This window comes from Ornithorhynchus anatinus, chromosome 8 (assembly GCF_004115215.2).
Source record: "Ornithorhynchus anatinus isolate Pmale09 chromosome 8, mOrnAna1.pri.v4, whole genome shotgun sequence".
NCBI classification, from domain to species: domain Eukaryota; kingdom Metazoa; phylum Chordata; class Mammalia; order Monotremata; family Ornithorhynchidae; genus Ornithorhynchus; species Ornithorhynchus anatinus.
The window spans coordinates 2,448,355-2,456,890 of record NC_041735.1 but is presented as its reverse complement, the minus strand read 5'-3'; the positions used below and the strand labels follow the sequence as shown (position 1 = coordinate 2,456,890).

General features: G+C 50.6%; 1 non-coding gene across 1 annotated transcript; it reads right to left on the bottom strand.

Annotated features, from left to right (window-relative positions):
• Positions 1 to 6,218: 6,218 nt before the first annotated feature.
• Positions 6,219 to 6,355, bottom strand: LOC114814056. Its single transcript, XR_003761798.1, has one exon. It is a non-coding gene; the product is annotated as a small nucleolar RNA SNORA7 (small nucleolar RNA).
• Between the last annotated feature and the right edge of the window lie 2,181 nt (positions 6,356 to 8,536).

Here is an 8,536-nt window from a genome sequence, read left to right as displayed (position 1 = left end):
GTGCTCCCCCAGTGTCCGCTGACTCACGGTGCTTTTACACGGCCGAAGATTACGGCTTGGAAAATTGTCAGTATCTCAGCCAAAGAGATGGATGGAGCGGCCTTGGACAGAACAGGGAGGGGGAAACTTGTTTATATCTGACTTGTGTCCCCCAGCAGATGGTCCCCCAGACCCATGGTGATGCCTCCCGTGAGACCTGGATCAGTCAATTAATTAATCAATGATTAATAATTAATATATCAGTGGTATTTATTGAGTGCTTACTGTGTTCAGAGCACTGTACTAACTTCTTGGGAGAGTACAATATAACAGAGGAGCTTACAGTCTAGAGGGGGACTAGCGACAGACACAAAGTATTTATAGCTACAGCTAGAGGGTTTATATAATAATGATAATAATGTTGGTATTTGTTAAATGCTACTATGTGCCAAGCACTGTTCTAAGCGCTGGGGTAGATACAAGGTAGTCAGGTCGTCGCACGTGGGGCTCACAGACTTAATCCCCATTTTCCAGATGAGGGAATTGAGGCACAGAGAAGTTAAGTGACTTGCCCGAGGTCACACAGCAGACAAATGGCGGAGCCGGGACTAGAACCCTCGAACTCTGACTCCCAAGTCCGGGCTCTTACCACTCAGCCACGCTGCTTCTCTGGAGTGAGTTGAGGGGAGTCAGGGGTCTCCCTGGGGAAACACTCTAGAATCTGCCAATTCAGGCCCATTCCAGCAAAATGGGCCTGGTGATGTCAGTGAACACCGTAGGTTGATTTTTTTTTTTTAATGTTATTTGCAGAATGACCTAGTGGATAGAGCCCAGACTAGGGAGTTAGAAGGATCTGGATTCTAATTGTGGCTCTGCCAACTTGTCCGCTGTGTGATCTTGGGCAAATCACTTCTCTATGTCTCGGTCACCTCATCTGTAAAATGGGGATTAAGACCGTGAGCACCATGTGAGGCAGGGACTCTATCCAAACTGGTTAATTTGTATTTCTCCCAGCACTTAGAATAGTGTCTGGCATGGAGAAAGTGCTCAACGAAGACTATTAAAAGAAAGTGTTACTGTATGTCAAACACTGTTCTAAGCACTGGGGTAAGTGCAAGTTAATCAGCTCAGACCCGGTCCCTGGCCCACATGGGGCTCACAGTCAGAGTAGCAGGAGAAAAGGTTTTAAATCCCCATTTTACAGTTGAGAAAACTGAGGCACAGAGAAGTGCATTCATTTCATTCATTCAGTAGTATTTATTGAGCACTTACTATGTGCAGAGCACAAGTGACATGCCCATGGTCACACAGCACATAAATGGCGGAACTGCGATTAGAACTCAGGTCCTCTGATTCGCAGGCCCGTGCTCTTTCCACTAGGCCTTGCTGTTTCAGCACGTTCTGCTGCGTGTCCAGGGTGACAAAAGTGGTGTCCAGTGTGTCTCCATGTCCAGAGGCCCAGAGGCCCACCCGTTGGCCCCACCTGGATTTGCACGTGCCTCCGAGAACACACCTGATCTTGATTGACAGTCTCTGGGCTAAACTCCCCTTTCGACTGTAAGCTCTTGGAGGGCAGAGACTCTCTCCGTAAGTGCCCACACCGCAGGGATGAGGGTGCGACTGACCACTCCAGCAGGTGTGAGAGCCGGCCTCCCGGCCTCGTTCATCCATGGCTTAGTGGATAGAGCCCGGTCCTGGGAGGCAGAAGGACCTGGGTTCAGATACCGGCTCTGCCACTTGTCTGCTGTGTAAGTCAGTTAACTTCTCTATGCCTCAATTACCTCACCTGTAAAATGGGGATAAAGACTGTGAACCCCTTTGGGGATATGGACTGTGTCCAACCTTAGTCCAACCTTCACTTCTCGGGACACTGGCTTCCTTATCTGTCAAATGGGGTTTAAGACTGTGAGTCCCATGTGAGACAAGGACTGTGTCCAACCTGATTAATGCTGATATTGCTGTATTGTACTTTCCAAGCGCTTAGTACAGTGCTCTGCACACAGTAAGCGCTCAATAAATACGATCGAATGAATGAAAGCATGTGTATCTCCCACAGCATGGCACATAGTAAGCACTTCACAAATACCACAACGAATTAGGACAAGACCTGAGATTTTGCCATCGGAGCTGAAAGGAATAATAATAATAACAATAATTAGCATATTTATTAAGCACTTACTAGGTGCCAGGCACTGTACTAAGTGCTGGGATAGATAGAAGTTAATCAGGTTGGACACAGTCCATATCCCAAAAGGGGTTCATGGTCTTTATCCTCAGGTGAGGTAACTGAGGCACAGAGAAGTTAACTAACGTCCAAGGTCAAAGAGCAGGGAAATTGTAGAGGTGGGATTAGAACCCAGGTCCTCTGACGCCCAGGCCCTTGTTCTTTCCACTAGGCCATGCTGCTCCCAAGCGCTTGGTAATGTTCTAGGCACACAATAAGCTCTCAAATACTATTGAATGACTGATGGATTGATAGCCAGCTTGGGTGGGCGCTGACTGTGGAGCTCGAGGATTCACCAAGGTGGTGATCTCCGGGAGAAAACGAACAGAACGGGGCAAGCCCTGGCTCCGAGACCCAGCCCGTCCACCCCGTTGGCCTCGGCATCCGGATCACATCCTGAAGTTCAGAGTCCCGGCCCCCTTTCCAAGCAGCCGGACCAGAGAGAGCAGGAAGAAACCCATTTCGTACACGGAAAATTGCTCTTGGATACTTTCAAGTCGATTTCGGCCGAGCTAAGCGAAGCGTCGGTGAATTTACATTTTTCTCAGTCTGAACACTAATTGCTTTTGATTTACGATTTTAAAACCGCAGCCTAAACGCTCGCTTGTCTGGAAATGGGTTTTTGCTCTTCAGGGCGGTTTCCTGAATTGGAAAACCTTTCACGGCACTGCTCTCGCTAAACCCTTGGGCCTAAGATCTCTCCTCACTGGTCTAGGACTTTTCTTTTTTTTTCTTAACGGTATTTGTTAAGCACTTACTATGTACGGGGCACTGGAGTATTCATCGGGATAGATACAAGCTAATCAGTCCCTGTCCCACATGGGTTCACGGTCTTAATCCTCATTTAACTGAGGAGGTAACCGAGGCACAGAGAAGTGAAGTGACTTCCCTGGGGTCACACAGCAGATAAGTGTTGGAGTGGGGATTAGAACCCAGGTTTTCTGATTCCCAGGCCTGTGTTCTTTCCACTAGGCCTCGCTGTTTTCCAAGGCACTTGCCCAGGACAGACCAGAGGAGGGGATGTGACGTCCTCGTGGGGAAAGAGTTCTGTTCATTCATTCATTCATTCATATATATTGAGCGCTTACTGTGTGCGAAGCACTGTACTGAACGCTTGGGACAGTACAAGATAACAAAAGATGCACTCCTGCCCACTACGAGCTCACAGTCTAGAAGGGGAGACAGACATTAATATAAATAAGTAGATAGATAAAGTTGAAACCTTAAAGATTAACCAAGGTGGGGGAGAGTGCAAGGTGGGAGAGGGAGAACCCTGCAAATGTTCCCTTCCTGCCCCTCACGCTGCCACAGCAGAGGGAAAATAACAATAATGATAGTGCTTTTTTTTAAGCCCTTAGTATGTGCCAAGCACTGGACTAAGCACTGGCGTAGGTACAAGGTAATTAGGTCCCACGTGGGCCTCGCGATCTAAGTAGGAGGGAGAGCAGGTATTGAATCCCCATATTGCAGATGAGGGAACTGAGGCATAGAGAAGTGAAGTGACTTGTTCAAGGTCAGACAGCAGGCATGGAGTGGAGCCGGAATTAGAACCCAGGTCCTCTGACTACCAGGCCCGAGCTTTCTCCACTAGGGTCCACTGGAAACGAGCCAGGCTCCACTTGACCGGGTGGAGTCTTCAGCAAAAAGCTAAATCTTACTCTTCTTCTCCAGCCCAGCCATAGTCTGGTTCTCATCTCCAACGTGGCCTAGTGGCAAGAACACAGGCTTGAAAGTCAGAGGACGTGGGTTCTAATCCTGGCTCTACCCTTCGCCTGCTGGGTGACCTGGAGCAAGTCACTTAACTTCTCTGTGACTCAGTTACCCCATCTGCAAAATGGGAATGAAGACTCTGAGCCCCATGTGGGACAGGGACTGAGTCCAACCTGATTATCTTGTATCTACCTACCTAGGCAGAGCTTTGAACAGTGCTTGGCCTATAGCAAGCGCTTAGCAAATACTATAATGACTGTTATTATTATTATTGACCTATCTCCTGACATCCGCTAAGACCCTGTGCTTCGATAGTATTAACAAGCTCTGACTATGTGCCAAGCACTGTGCTAAACGCTGAGGGACATCCGAGGTGATTCCCATTTTATAAATGGGTTTCATTAAGCACTCGCTATGGGCCAAACACTGTACTAAGTGCTGTGGTAGACACAAGATAATCAGGTTGGACACAGTCCCTGTCCCATGTGAGGCTCGCGTTCTAAGTAGAAATGAGGAAATGGAGGATCAGAGAGTTTAAATGACTTTGACTTGCCCAAGGCCACAGGGTGGGCCAGGGTGGGGGCAAGTCAAAGTCATTTAAACTCTCTGATCCTGAGAGGGCAGCGTGGGGGGCCAGGGGTTAAAATGGGATTAGGGGATCTTGGGGCCCACCAATCCATCCAGACCCAGAACTGGGCCTCGAGGTTCTGAACGCATCAGATCGCATGCGTTATACATTGTGAACTCGCTGTGGGCAGGGAGTGTGTTTGATGTTATATTGTACTCTTCCAAGTGCTTAGTACAGTGCTTTGCACACAGTAAGCGCTCAATAAATGCAATAAATAATAATAATAATGATCGGGGAGAAGGTGAGCCATAGCCCAAGGGCGTGCTCTTGGCCTCACCTGCCTCTCTTAAGGACTTTTAAATGATTTAAACTCAGATTGTTGTTTGTTTTTTATGGAATTTGTTAAGCACTTATTATGTGCCAGCCACTGCGCTGGGCTAGACACAAGCCAATCAGGTTGGCTACAGTACCCGTCCAGTCTTAATCCCCATTTTACAAATGAGATAACTGAGGCACAGTGAAGTGACTTTCTCCAGGATTTACAGCAATCAATCAGTCATATTTATGGAGTGCATACTGTGTGCAGAGCACTGTACTAAGTGCTTGGGAGAGTACAATATAACAGAGTTGATAATTATGTTTCCCGACCGTGATGAGCTGACAATCTGGATGGAGAGACAGACAGTACTTATTATGAATAAATGAATTACAGATATGTACATAAGTGCTATCAGGCTGAAGAATGGGTGAATAGGGTGCAAGTGCAAGGTGACACAGAAAGGAGTGAGAAAAGAGGAAATGAGTCGGGGAAGGCCTCTCGGGAGGAGATGTGATTTTAATAAGGTTTTGAAGATGGGGAGAGTGATAGTCTGTAGGTTATGAAGAGGAAGGGGGTTCCAGGCCAGAGGCGGGACACGGGTGAGAGGTCAAATGGTGGAACTGGGATTAGAACCCAGGACCTCAGACTCCCTGGCCCGTGCTTTAACCATTTAGCCACGGTGAGAGGTAACGCCTGTTCACCTAAGGACTTGGGGCGAGGGCTCAGGGCTGTACTGCAAGGCGGGTGGAAGTCAGCGGGGCTGCAGCAGTCACTTAGTCTGTCGATTGTATTTATTGAGCGTTTACTGTGGCGGAGCACTGTACTAAGCGCTTGGGAGAGTACAGGATAACAATATAATGGACACATTCCCTGCCCACAGTCTAGAGGGGGAGACCAACATTAATATAAAAAAGTAAATGACAGATATGGACACAAGTGCTGTGGGGCTGGGAGGGCGGGATGAATAAAGGGAGCGAGTCAGGGCTGCAGTAGCGGACTGAGCCTGGGTCTGGCTTTGAATGAGGAGGGTCCTTCCTTAACCATTAACGCTGGGGCCAGGGGAGAAGAGATAGAAATAGAGATGTAGAGATGGGCAGGCAGGTGGGGTGGAAAGATGGACGATAGGGAGATAGGTAGGTAAGTAGGTAGCTGGCTTGATAGATACACTGGCAAGGGAGATTTAGATGGCTGGTCTTGTCTTACGCCGTTGAGTCGTTTCCCACCCACAGCGACACCAAGGCCACATCTTTCCCAGAATGTCCCGTTCTCTACTTGCAATCATTCTGGTAGTGGATCCATAGAGTTTTCTTGGTAAAAATCCAGAAGTGGTTTACCATCGCCGCCCTCCGCACAGTAAACCCGAGTCTCTGCCCTCGACTCTCTCCCGTGCCGCTGCTGCCCAGCACGGGTGAGTTTTGACTTGTAGCGGATGATTTCCACTGGCTAGCCACTGCCCAAGCTAGGAATGGAATGGGTAGGCCTCTGCTTGACTCTCCCTCCCGCAGCCGAGACTGGTAGAGTCCTGGAAACTGTCCAGGCACGACCCTGAGAGGGGAGATGGCTGGTTAAGATGGCAGATATAGATGTAGTTGACAGGAAGGTAAATTGATATTTTCGGCAGGCATGGAGGTAGGCAGAAGTAGATGAGGAGTACATAGGGAAATTGGTCGATGGTAGGTAGGTAGATTGATAGATACAATAGGAAGGCAGATATAGATGGCTGGTAGGGTGGCTGGTATGTATATATAGATGATAGGAAGGTAAATTGATATATATGGCAGGTATGTAGGTGTTCAAGAACAGACGAAGGGGAGATAGGGAAATAAGTGGATGGTAGGTGGGAGCTGGCTTGATCGATATGGTAGGAAAAGAGATATAGATGGTTGGTAGGATGGCAGGTATAGAGATATAATATTGAGATATAGATACTAGGAAGGTAAATTGATATATATGGCAGGTATATAAATAGTCGGGAGTAGACGATGGGTAGCTAGGGAAACAGGTGGATGGTAGGTAGATTGACAGACAATAGGAAGGGAGATACAGCTAGCTGGAAGGATGGCAGGTATGTAGATATAGATGATAGGAAGGTAAATTAATATATTTGGCAGGTATGCAGGTGGTCAGGAGTAGGTGATGGGGAGATAGGAAAATAGGTCGGTGGTAGGTAGGTAGATTAATAGAAATAATAGGAAGGGAGATGTTGATGGCTGGTAGGATGGCAGGTATATAGATACAGATGATAGGAAAGTATGCTGATATACATGGCAGGTACGTAGGTAGTCAGGAGTAGACGATGGGTAGCTAGGGAAACAGGTGGATGGTAGGTAGGTAGATTGATAGAGACAATAGGAAGGGAGATATAGCTAGCTGGTAAGGGTGGCAGGTATGTAGATACAGATGACAGGAAGGTAAATTGATATATTTGGCAGGTATGTAGGTGGTCAGGAGTAGATGATGGGGAGCTAGGAAAATAGTTTGTTGGGAGGTAGGTAGATTAATAGATATAATAGGAAGGGAGATGTAGATGGCTGGTAGGATGGCAGGTATATAGATATAGATGATAGGAAAGTATGCTGATATATATGGCAGGTAAGTAGGTAGTCAGGAGTAGACGATGGGTAGCTAGGGAAACAGGGGGATGGTAGGTAGGTAGGTAGGTAGGTGGTTGAAACAGTTTGCCCGTTTTCCAAGGTGCAGGGTGGCAGCCAGTCATCAGGCTTCAGACTTGGTCTCCAGGAGGCTGGACTCGGGCTCCGGGTGGAGAAGGGGGGCTGGGGTGACCAGGTGGGAGTCAGGTGGAAGGGGGGCGGGGGTGGGAATGGGTGGGGGGCCAGGCAGAGGGAGGGGAAGCAGCGGGAAGGGCCCCGGGGGCAAGGCCCAACGGGCTCCAGCCTGGCTTCAGGGTCCAGCGACCTGGGGGGGGGGGGGGATCGGGGGAGGGCAGGAGGCTGGGGAGGGGGTGGCAATTGCCCGGGATGATTCTTCCCCATTGCCCCTCCCTCCTCTCCCAGAGGAGAGAGGGGGAGGCGGGGGACCCCGACACATGGAGGGAGGGGAGGGGGTCGAGGGCCGGGGAGGGGGTCGGGGCTGGAGATGGAGGAAGAGGGGGGAGGGGGAGGGGAAAGGGGAAGCTGAGGAGGGGAACTGAGGAGGAGGCGGAGCGGGGCTGGGGGTGGGGGGATGGGGACGGGATGGGGCCGGGACATGGAGGGGCAGCGGGGGGATGGAGATGGGCTGGGCTGGGGGCGGGGGTGGGGATGGGGGAGAGGAGGAGGAGGAGCGGGGGATGGGATGGGGAATGGGGAGGGAAATGGAGGGGGAGGGGGAGAGGAGGAGAAGGAGGAGGAGGAGATGGGATGGGGCGGGGGCTGGGGATGGGGATGAGGATGGAGGGGGATGGGGATGAGGATGGGGGAGGAAGAGGAGGAGATGGGATGGGGCGAGGGCTGGGCCTGGGGATGGGGATGAGGATGGAGGGGGATGGGGAGGAGGAGGAGATGGGATGGGGCGGGGGCTGGGGATGGAGGCGGAGGGGGCTGGGGTTGAGGAGGAGGGGGAGATGGGATGGGACTGGGGCTGGGGATGAGGATGGGGCGGGAGATGGAGGGGGAGGGGGATGGGGGCTGGAGGCCGGAGGAGGAGGCGGAGCCGGGGATGAGATGGGGCGGGGGCTGGAGGACGGAGGCGGGGGATGAAGATGGGGAGGGGGCCGGGGGCCGGAGGAGGCGGCGGA